Source organism: Lissotriton vulgaris, unplaced genomic scaffold (assembly GCF_964263255.1).
Source record: "Lissotriton vulgaris unplaced genomic scaffold, aLisVul1.2 SCAFFOLD_388, whole genome shotgun sequence".
Classification (NCBI taxonomy): Eukaryota; Metazoa; Chordata; class Amphibia; order Caudata; family Salamandridae; genus Lissotriton; species Lissotriton vulgaris.
The window spans coordinates 677,357-687,996 of NW_028250124.1; the positions used below are offsets into that span (position 1 = coordinate 677,357).

General features: G+C 53.9%; 1 pseudogene; it reads right to left on the reverse strand.

Annotated features, from left to right (window-relative positions):
* LOC147663361 (uncharacterized) overlaps window positions 1-10,065 on the reverse strand; it is a 129,958-nt pseudogene extending 119,893 nt beyond the window's left edge.
* Between the last annotated feature and the right edge of the window lie 575 nt (window positions 10,066-10,640).

A 10,640-nucleotide genomic window follows, 5' to 3' on the forward strand; every position in this document is an offset into this window, starting at 1 on the left:
TTGGGTTCAAAAGGCGGCACAGTTGGTTCGTTTGTACCCAGGCTTGGGCATTCAGGTGCAGAGTGGAAAGGTCGGCTGGGCTCTGTATGTTCATGGTCTTAGCGGTTCTAGGTCTATCTGCCAGGATCGGTATGTAGGGGAGACCAGTCATGAGTTTAGACTTCGCCTTAGCGAACATAGGTCTGCCATCAAGAACAATAGAAGAGGGGCCCCACTTGTGACACACTGGCATGAAATGGGACATTCACCGAGTGAACTTAGATGAAGAATCCTGGAGAAGGTACACAATCCTCATGACAATAATATCAATGGCTTAAGGGCCAAAAGAGAGGTGTTTTGGATTTATACCCTGCAGATGGCTGTCACAGGTTTAAATGCCCTCCTGTAAGCCGCGCTGCTTCTGCCCACACTTAGGTGTGCGACCCCCAGTTTGAACAGTTCTTCCTGCTCTCCACTCTAGTTTTTCCCTTCTTTCTTTATCCCCCTTCATCCTATTTTTTTTCCTTCTTTTGTCCCCTTACCCTTCCCTGTCTCCCTCCCCTCCCTTCCCTCCTTACCATTATCAAATTATTTTTCTATTACTTTTTATTTTACATTTTTGTTTTTTTTTAATTAGTAGCCCTTATTTTTGCTCATTTTAACCCCCCCCCCCCCCCCCCCGGTTTGCTCCAGTTTCACCTTTCCCTTTCTTTCCTGGTTTTTATTTTAATTTTTCTATTGGTTGGTCTTTTTATCATTTTTTTGTATTCTTTATCACCTCGTTTTATTTATTCTGTCCTTCTCCCTCTCCTGGGCTGCCACCCCCGGGCCGTCTGGGTCCCCACCCACCCTGCCTTCGACTGCCTATTATTATTGTCCTGGTTACTGGATTCCCGGTATAGCATTCCTCTATCTGCGCCCTCTACCTTTTCCATCATGGCCACCACTATGATTTCCTCTGTTAGTGTTCTTTTGTTGCCTTATTCCTATGTTATCCGGCTGTGCCATACCTCCTTTGGCTTTCTTTGACCATTCCATTATGGCCGCCATGGTTTATTTTCCCCCTGTCCACTTTCCATTTCTGGTCTTTTCCATTGTGATTCCGCCTATCCGGTACTTCTGCCTGAATTTATAGACCTTAAGCTAGCCTCGGTGTTGGACAGGCCACATGAAGGGCCGCTCTCCCCCGGCTCAACCAGGCCCAAGCCTAGTCACGCAAGTACCACACACCACCATTGCACGTCCTCCGTCCCCTCAGGGACCCCTGCCCTCGAACACGTTAACCTCGTGGGTCCGATCCACTGCCGGCCCACGCGCCCAGCCCGGGCCGCCATCTTGGACACTTCACCACGAGGCCGCCTGGCCCCCGATCGACCTCAACCCTGGGCCTAGCCCGGCCTCAGACATTCCGGCACCACCCTCCACCCAGGAGGTGAGCGGGCTACTTGGCAAGTCAATGGGAGAAAGAGGTGCCGATGGCTCTCCCCCGCCCAGTGCCGCTCGCCCATCGCCTCCCCGGGCACTGGCTCCACCCCCCTGCTGGGTGTCTGGACTCCCTCATCCCGGACCTCCCGACCTCCAAGTGCGAGGGTCCGGACATCAAAGCACGCCAGCCCTATAACTGGGGCAGCTCCAGAGCAGGAAGGCAGTTGTATCTTGGAGTCGAGAGACGTAAAGAGGAACTCATCCTGGACGGACTACTGGCGCTGCCGTAGCTCTGTCCTGTGCACCATCGTCCTGCCTGTTGGCGCTGCCACAGCCGTCGTAACCTTCATCCTTCATCGTCGTCGGGATCTGCTGGCGTGGCCGCGGACCGTTGTAACCGTCATCTTTCACCGGGACCTGCAGGCTCCGCCGCGGACCGTCGTCCTTCCTTCATCCATCTCGGGACCTGCTTGGCTCCTCCACGGCCCGATCATCTAGAACGCCGAGCTCGAGGATTGAGAGCTATTTTGTACTCATTGGTAACTAAGACTGTCCCGCTACCCCTTTCCTCAGCCAGAGATCAGAACCGAGGGGACCCCTGAGTCCAGACCTCCTTGTATCATACCAACGTAACCTAAGAATTGCATATAAAGTCTCGTTAACCTTCCATCTTGTGTGGTGTCCGTCTGTGGGGGGGAAGTTACTTGTCTGTACAGTCGTTGGAGACGGCTCTCCCTGGAGACCTCTCCCCGTAATCTCGGCCGACCCTCCCGGTCCGTCTAACATTGGTGGCCAGCGGCGCGATCCGAATCACCGCATAACGTACAGAGAGTAGCTCACCCCACAACGAACCACAATGTCAACTAAAGAGAGCGGATCAACTGAGAAATTCCAAATGGAAAAACTAGAGGAGTACAGCCATCGTGAACTAAAGCAGTTCTGCATCGAACTAGGTATCGCTACCACCGGACTAAGCACCAAGGACGATTTTAAGCATGCCCTAGAATCTTGGGCAGAGACCGGGGATGTCGAAGCCCCTGAGCAAAGCACCGCGAAAAAAACCAACACGGCCCCTGAAGGGCAAAGAACCAGCCTCTCGCAAGACGAGATCCAAGAAAGAGAAAAAACCCGACTACACGAACTAGAAATGGCCCGACTCAAGATGGACGTAGAACTCAAGTTGGCCGAACAAAAAATAAACTTAGAGCACCTACGTCTCCGAGAAGAAAGAGAGGAGAAACAGAGGCAAAGGGAGCTCGAGGAAAAGAAACTAGCGTACGAGCACGAACGGAACCTAGCCGAGATCAACCTGCGCAAGCAGAATAAAGAGTTAGGGGTGCCCGAGAGACCACACACCCCAGGGACCACGGAGAAAAAAGTACACATCCCCAAGGATGTTGTCCGAGAATATTTTCGAGAAGACGACATCCAGCAATGGTTTAAGGCCTATGAAATCGCTATGACTGCGCACCGGATCGATAGAAACGATTGGGGAGCCGGCCTATGGGGCAAATTCCTCAATGAGGGCCGCGATACCCTGTTACAGCTCCCAGACCACCAGATGACCTCCTACGACCATATGAAAGCGGCCCTCCTCACCCGCTATGGCCTCACGCCCGAGATGTACCGTCAGAGGTTCCGAGACTGCACACGCATCCCGGGTACAACTTGGGTGGACTATGTAACGTACTTTAGCCGAGCTTTCGAAGGCTGGATTAGAGGGAACAACGTCACGACCTACGAGCAGCTGTTCAATCTAATGGTATGGGAGCATCTGTCCAACAATTGCTTCATTGAACTACGCCAACACCTCCTCGACAGCAAGTTAACCGATCCCCGGCAGCTCGCAGCCGAAGCTGACCGGTGGGAGATCACCAGAGTGGGCCGGAATGGGTCCTACGAGCAGAACAGGAACAACAATGGTCACCACCGACCCAGAGGAGGAGGAGGGGGCCAAGGACGAGGAAGAGACAACACTCCGGCCGCCCCCGCTACCAGCACCACCCCCCCGGCCAACCGGGGCAGCACCCCGGCGCGACCGGGGTACAGAGCCAATGTTACATGTCACCGATGCCAACGAGTCGGCCACTATGCAAACGACCCAAGCTGCCCGCAGTATCAGAGTCCAAAACCCCGCCATGTGGCCGCCGCGGCACTAGGGGAAGAACAGATCTCCGAGGAACAAGAAACAGACGAGCAAGAGTATCAAGAGTGGGAGCCAGCCGCCATGACTCTCGCGTGCTTAGGGGGAAGAGACATGGTCCCGCGGGTCCCCCTACCCGCTAACACCCAGAAGTACAGCCAATGGGTGAGCATCAATGGACAACGGGCCGAAGCCCTTCGGGACACCGGGGCCAGTGTGACAGCCGTCCGCTGTCATCTGGTGACCCCAGAACAATATCTACCGAACATTCTCTGCCCTGTGCGATCAGCCGACAACTCGGAAAGTCTGTGTCGGATGGCCTGCGTCCCCTTTGAGTGGGGAGGGGTCTCCGGCATGTTGAAGGTAACGGTCCGAGACGACGCCCCCGTGGACTGCCTCCTCGGAAATGACCTGGAGAGCTCCCCGTGGGCAGCCGTGGAGCGAAAAGAACACTTGGGGATGTTGGGCGTCCCGGACTGGGCGTGCGTCACCACCCGGTCCATGGCCGCCCGTGCCAACCATCACCCGGAAGAACCAGAATGGCCGGCGCCACCGCCTCCGGTCGCCCCAGCCGAGACCCCCGACCATGACACCCCCCTCGAACTTGCTCAACCTTCCGACCTCGCTAACCTTGACCAGTGGGCTCAAGAGGGGGGACCCACACAAGAACAATTTCGCCAGGAACAGAAGACCTGTCCCTCCCTCGAGGGACTCCGCCAACAAGCGCTCGCCCAAAGCGCAGGGGATACCTCCGGAACTCATTGGGTCTACTGGGACAATGATCTGTTGTACAGCGAGCAACGAATCGCCGAGCTGGGGGCCAACCGAGTACTAGTAGTGCCCCTCCGCTTTAGAGACTTCCTGCTAAACCTGGCCCACGATGTCCCCCTGGCAGGGCACCTGGGACAGGATAAAACCTACAGTCGCCTAGTGACCCACTTCTTCTGGCCCAAAATGAGAAACGATGTGCACCAGCATTGCCGATCTTGCCCCACGTGCCAAGCCAGTGGAAAGAGCGGCCGCAAACTAAAGGCCCCCTTGCAACCCTTTCCAGTAGTCACGACCCCATTTGAGAGGGTCGGAATAGACATTGTGGGACCCCTGGACCCGCGTACAAGACAAGGCCATCGCTTCATTCTGGTACTAGTGGACCACGCCACCCGCTACCCTGAGGCTATCCCTCTCCGGACCGTGACAGCCCCAGTGGTCGGCCGGGCCCTGATGGGGATCTTCTCCCGTGTGGGGTTCCCCCGAGAAGTCGTCAGCGACAGAGGCACGAACTTTATCTCTAAATACATGAAGTCCCTCTGGCAACAGTGTGGGGTCACCTACCGCTTCACGACCCCCTATCACCCCCAAGGAAACGGACTTGTTGAGCGGTTCAATCGCACGCTAAAAGGGATGATCGGGGGATTGGAAGAGCCCCTCCGTCGCCAGTGGGATGTGCTGCTGCCGTGCCTCCTCTTCGCCTACCGGGAGGTCCCACAGAAGTCCCTAGGCTTCAGCCCATTCGAACTGCTATATGGGCACCCAGTGCGGGGGCCGCTCAGCCTGATCAAAGAAGGCTGGGAGATGCCTCCGGCCAAGAGCCCTCCAGATGTCTTCCGGTACCTCCTCACCCTCCGCAACCAGTCCCGGCGGTTCAGAGACCTAGCAAAAGCCAACCTAGAGGCCAGTCAAGAGGACATGAAGAAATGGTATGACCAGAACGCCTCATCCATTGAATTCGAGCCGGGGCAACAGGTATGGGTAATGTCCCCCACGGAGCCATGCGCTCTCCAAGACAAATGGACGGGACCCTTCAAGGTAATCGAGCGCAAGGGTCCTGCCACCTATCTGATCGATATGGAGTCCTCCCGGAATCCACTCCGAGTCCTCCACACCAACAGACTGAAACCCCACTTTGCACGAACAGAACTCAGCCTACTGATGGCCACAGACAATGGGGTTGAAGACGACTCCGAGCCTCTCCCTGACCTCTTGCGGACCCAGGAGCAAGACGGCTCCGTGGATGGGGTCCGACTCTCGGAGACCCTCACCAGAGAACAACGCCAGGAGTGCCAAGCCCTCCTGTCACGGTTCGCCAGTCTGTTCTCCCTCACCCCAGGTGTCACTTCCTGGTGTGTGCACGATGTGGACACCGGAGACAGCCCTCCTATCCGCCACCGGGCCTACCGCGTACCTGATCGGGTACGGGCCTGCATCCAGGCGGAAGTAGCTAAGATGCTCACGCTCGGGGTCATCGTGCCCTCAGACAGTCCATGGGCCAGCCCGGTCGTACTGGTCCCCAAGGCAGCCGCCCCCGGAACCACACCAGAACTCCGGTTCTGCGTCGACTACCGGGGCCTGAATGAAGTCACCAGAACGGACGCACATCCCATCCCCCGGGCAGATGAACTGGTCGACCGAATGGGAGCTGCCCGCTACCTCAGCATCTTCGACCTGACAGCAGGTTATTGGCAGATCGGCCTCACACCCCGAGCACAAGAACGTTCTGCCTTCTCCACCCCCGATGGCCACTACCATTTTACGGTCATGCCCTTCGGCATGAAAAATGCCCCAGCGACTTTCCAACGGCTCGTCAATCAGGTCCTGGCGGGGCTCGAAGAGTTCAGCGCCGCCTACCTAGACGACATCGCTGTGTACAGCCACCATTGGACCGAGCACCTCCACCACCTCCGGGCAGTGCTGCAAGCCCTTCAGCGAGCTGGCCTCACGATCAAGGCCAGCAAGTGTCAAATTGGACAAGGGTCTGTGACCTACCTCGGACACCAGGTGGGAAGCGGCCTAGTGGCCCCTCTACAGTTGAAAATTGCCGCCATCCAGAACTGGCAGCCCCCTATCACCCAAACCGAGGTACGAGCCTTCCTGGGCCTCACGGGCTACTACCGAAGGTTCGTGAAAGACTATGGTACCATAGTGGGGCCTCTCACCGAACTCACGTCAAAGAATCAGCCCAAGAAGGTGAACTGGACCCCAGAGTGTCAAGCGGCATTCGAACAGTTGAAGGCCGCCATGTGTTCCGCTCCTGTGCTCCAGGCCCCAGACTACAGCCGGGAGTTCGTCGTCCAGACGGACGCCTCCGACCAGGGCATTGGGGCGGTCCTGTCTCAGGTGAACACCGAAGGCCTTGATCAACCGGTGGCCTTCATCAGCCGGAGACTCCTACCACGGGAGCAACGCTGGAGCACCATAGAGAGGGAAGCCTTCGCCGTGGTATGGGCCCTCAAGAAGCTCCGGCCCTACCTTTTTGGCACCCACTTTCGGGTACAGACTGACCACCGACCCCTGCAGTGGTTGATGCATATGCGGGGGGAAAACCCAAAATTGCTACGCTGGTCCATCTCCTTGCAAGGTATGGACTTCACAGTCGAACACCGGCCTGGGTCAGACCACGCCAACGCGGATGGCCTGTCCCGGTTTTTCCGCCTCGACGAGGAGAGTCCCCAAGAGGATGGGTAACTCTCCCCGCCTTCAGCTGGGGGGGACGCATGTTGGACAGGCCACATGAAGGGCCGCTCTCCCCCGGCTCAACCAGGCCCAAGCCTAGTCACGCAAGTACCACACACCACCATTGCACGTCCTCCGTCCCCTCAGGGACCCCTGCCCTCGAACACGTTAACCTCGTGGGTCCGATCCACTGCCGGCCCACGCGCCCAGCCCGGGCCGCCATCTTGGACACTTCACCACGAGGCCGCCTGGCCCCCGATCGACCTCAACCCTGGGCCTAGCCCGGCCTCAGACATTCCGGCACCACCCTCCACCCAGGAGGTGAGCGGGCTACTTGGCAAGTCAATGGGAGAAAGAGGTGCCGATGGCTCTCCCCCGCCCAGTGCCGCTCGCCCATCGCCTCCCCGGGCACTGGCTCCACCCCCCTGCTGGGTGTCTGGACTCCCTCATCCCGGACCTCCCGACCTCCAAGTGCGAGGGTCCGGACATCAAAGCACGCCAGCCCTATAACTGGGGCAGCTCCAGAGCAGGAAGGCAGTTGTATCTTGGAGTCGAGAGACGTAAAGAGGAACTCATCCTGGACGGACTACTGGCGCTGCCGTAGCTCTGTCCTGTGCACCATCGTCCTGCCTGTTGGCGCTGCCACAGCCGTCGTAACCTTCATCCTTCATCGTCGTCGGGATCTGCTGGCGTGGCCGCGGACCGTTGTAACCGTCATCTTTCACCGGGACCTGCAGGCTCCGCCGCGGACCGTCGTCCTTCCTTCATCCATCTCGGGACCTGCTTGGCTCCTCCACGGCCCGATCATCTAGAACGCCGAGCTCGAGGATTGAGAGCTATTTTGTACTCATTGGTAACTAAGACTGTCCCGCTACCCCTTTCCTCAGCCAGAGATCAGAACCGAGGGGACCCCTGAGTCCAGACCTCCTTGTATCATACCAACGTAACCTAAGAATTGCATATAAAGTCTCGTTAACCTTCCATCTTGTGTGGTGTCCGTCTGTGGGGGGGAAGTTACTTGTCTGTACAGTCGTTGGAGACGGCTCTCCCTGGAGACCTCTCCCCGTAATCTCGGCCGACCCTCCCGGTCCGTCTAACACTCGGTTTTTAGGTCGAAGCCTGCATTGCAGGGCATGCCCTGCTGCAGGCAAAGAGATATTGTGAGCAGGGGGTTTCAGTATGGCATGAAGCCACGCCCCTTTTTTCCATTGGCAGGCCTCTGGAAACGGAGGCCTGCCATTGGAAAAAGCTCCTGTTTAGCAGATTTGTCTGCTCTGGATCCCGCCTCTCGAGGACTCCATGACCTGCCTTACGGTAGCACGACAATATTTTTAGAAATATTGCCTTGGCAACCATGAGGCAGGTCAGGGAGTCCTGGAGGGGCGGGATTCAGTATCCTCTTTCCTCGGCGGTGGAGCAGGTAGGGGAGAGGCGGTGCTTGTTTTTTTTCTATTTTGGGACGGTGTTTACTGCGTGTGCTACAGCTGCTAGAACACATTTATCCTCGTGCATTTCTCACACAGTGCAGCCCACGCTCAGTGTGGGGCCGGCAGGCCCCACCCTGCAACAGCGAGAGTTCCCTCATTGTGCTGGCTAAATCTGTAATGCTTACAAGAACACCAATCCCCCGCCACCCCCCCCCAACACCTCAACTTCACTCGTGGTGTGCACTTGCTCACAGAAGAGGGGTGCATTCTTCTGCGACAGCCTCACTTGTTTTAAGAGGGTCAGTGCATACTCGCACGGGTGGAACTCCAGAACCAATTCTGGCAGGCATGGAGGTGGGGTGAGAAAGTCGGTAATTGGCTTCTCCAAACTCCCCATCCTTCATGCGAAGATTGGAACCAGCTGTTTACCCTTAGGCCCTTCCCCGGACCCTGGCACAAACATCACCGTTTTCTGCTGTGAAGAAAATGGCCACAGAGGATCTTGTGGCGTTGCGTCCTCTGCAGGTTTTAACTGGGATTACTAGCCAGCCCCAGTGACCGGAACATGACGTGATTGTAGTAAACATTCCACTGAAAAGCACCCATCGCCTTTTAATAATTCGTTAAAGCATAAATCGCCTTGAGCCTCTCGAAAAATAATTTCCTCTTTGAAAAGTTGTAAATAAACGTAGATGTAAGTTGTAGATCAAAGTCAGGTTTATTCTTAACACCCTAACCATCAGCTACCAGGCAGCAACTGAATACACAGGAATACTCATCACCTAAACATTCTAGGTTCCATGGAACAGACCTATAATAGATATAAAGAGAATACTACACATCCTCTTTGTTATAACAAGATAGAACTTGCAGATATAATACAAATAAAACAACTTCATGAAGCAAGCATCAAAATTACAACATAGAACAGTATACAGGGAAAGGAATCACAACACAAGAAAATATGAAGAACTTTCAAGTGGTGTAATCTTTGAGATAAGATGGTACTTTCTTAACACGTGTACTAAATCTATTTGGAGGCACCATTGTGCCATTAGAAGAGATGGTTTGACGTGCACAAGTATCCATATCAGAATTGCATTTTTTAACTATTGCAACACAATTCAAATTCCATATCTTACCATTTTCCAACTTCACAGAATTGCTAAAACATTTGATAACCTTCATGGGACAAGAGTATTCAGACCAGGACAAAGAACCTACTGGAGCCCTGACCTTTACTTCATCCCCAACTTCAACTCTTCCTTCTTTTACTCTTTTCCTTTCATCAAAACACAACTTATTTTTCAGACGCAGTTTCAACTCCCTTAGTCTCCATTCACCAATACCATTATCCTTTACACCTTTGCCCCAGAACATCCACGCCGGACTCAAACTAGTATTAGGAGTTCTTCCTTTAAACAACTCAAATGGAGTTTTCATAGTAGACATCTGTGGTGAAAACCTATGCGCCAGAATACACTTCTGCAATTCCTCCTTCCAATCCAACGCATTAACCCTAGAAAGTTGAATATTCTCCTTTATCACCCTATTAAACCTTTCCACGGTTCCATTGGTCTCTGGGTGATAAACAGAAGATCTTTTATGTTGAATGCCACAAGATAACAAAAAATCTGACATCATACTACAGCAAAACTGAGGACCATTATCTGACAACAGAGATTTCGGAAAACCTTCTCTTTTAAAAATTTCCTTTAAAAAATCAATGACACATGAAGAGGTTACCTCTGAAACAGAGGAGATCTCACCCCACCTTGAATAGAGATCAATCACAACTATCAAATAAGGAGTTTGATGTTCACCTGAAAGTGGACCTACAATATCAATAGCAATATCCTCCCAAGGTCCATAAGGAAGATTACAACAAATCATGGGAGCAGTACGAGAAACAAAAATTTTATCGCTTACTTTACAATGCAAACATTCCTTCACCTCCCTTTCAATTTCCAAATCCATCCCTGGCCACCAAAAAGAACAACGAATCCTTTCCTTCGTTTTTACAATTCCCATATGACCTTGATGTGCCTCTTCAACCAACCTTTTCCTCAAAGAACTCGGTGGAATTAACTTAGAGCCCCTTAAAAGAACACCATTCTCCACAGACAACTCATTCTTGATCAAATGCCACACTTTAGACAAAACTTTGTCAAAATCAGTATTTAAATTCCTTTAAACTAGAATGAAATTCTTATCTT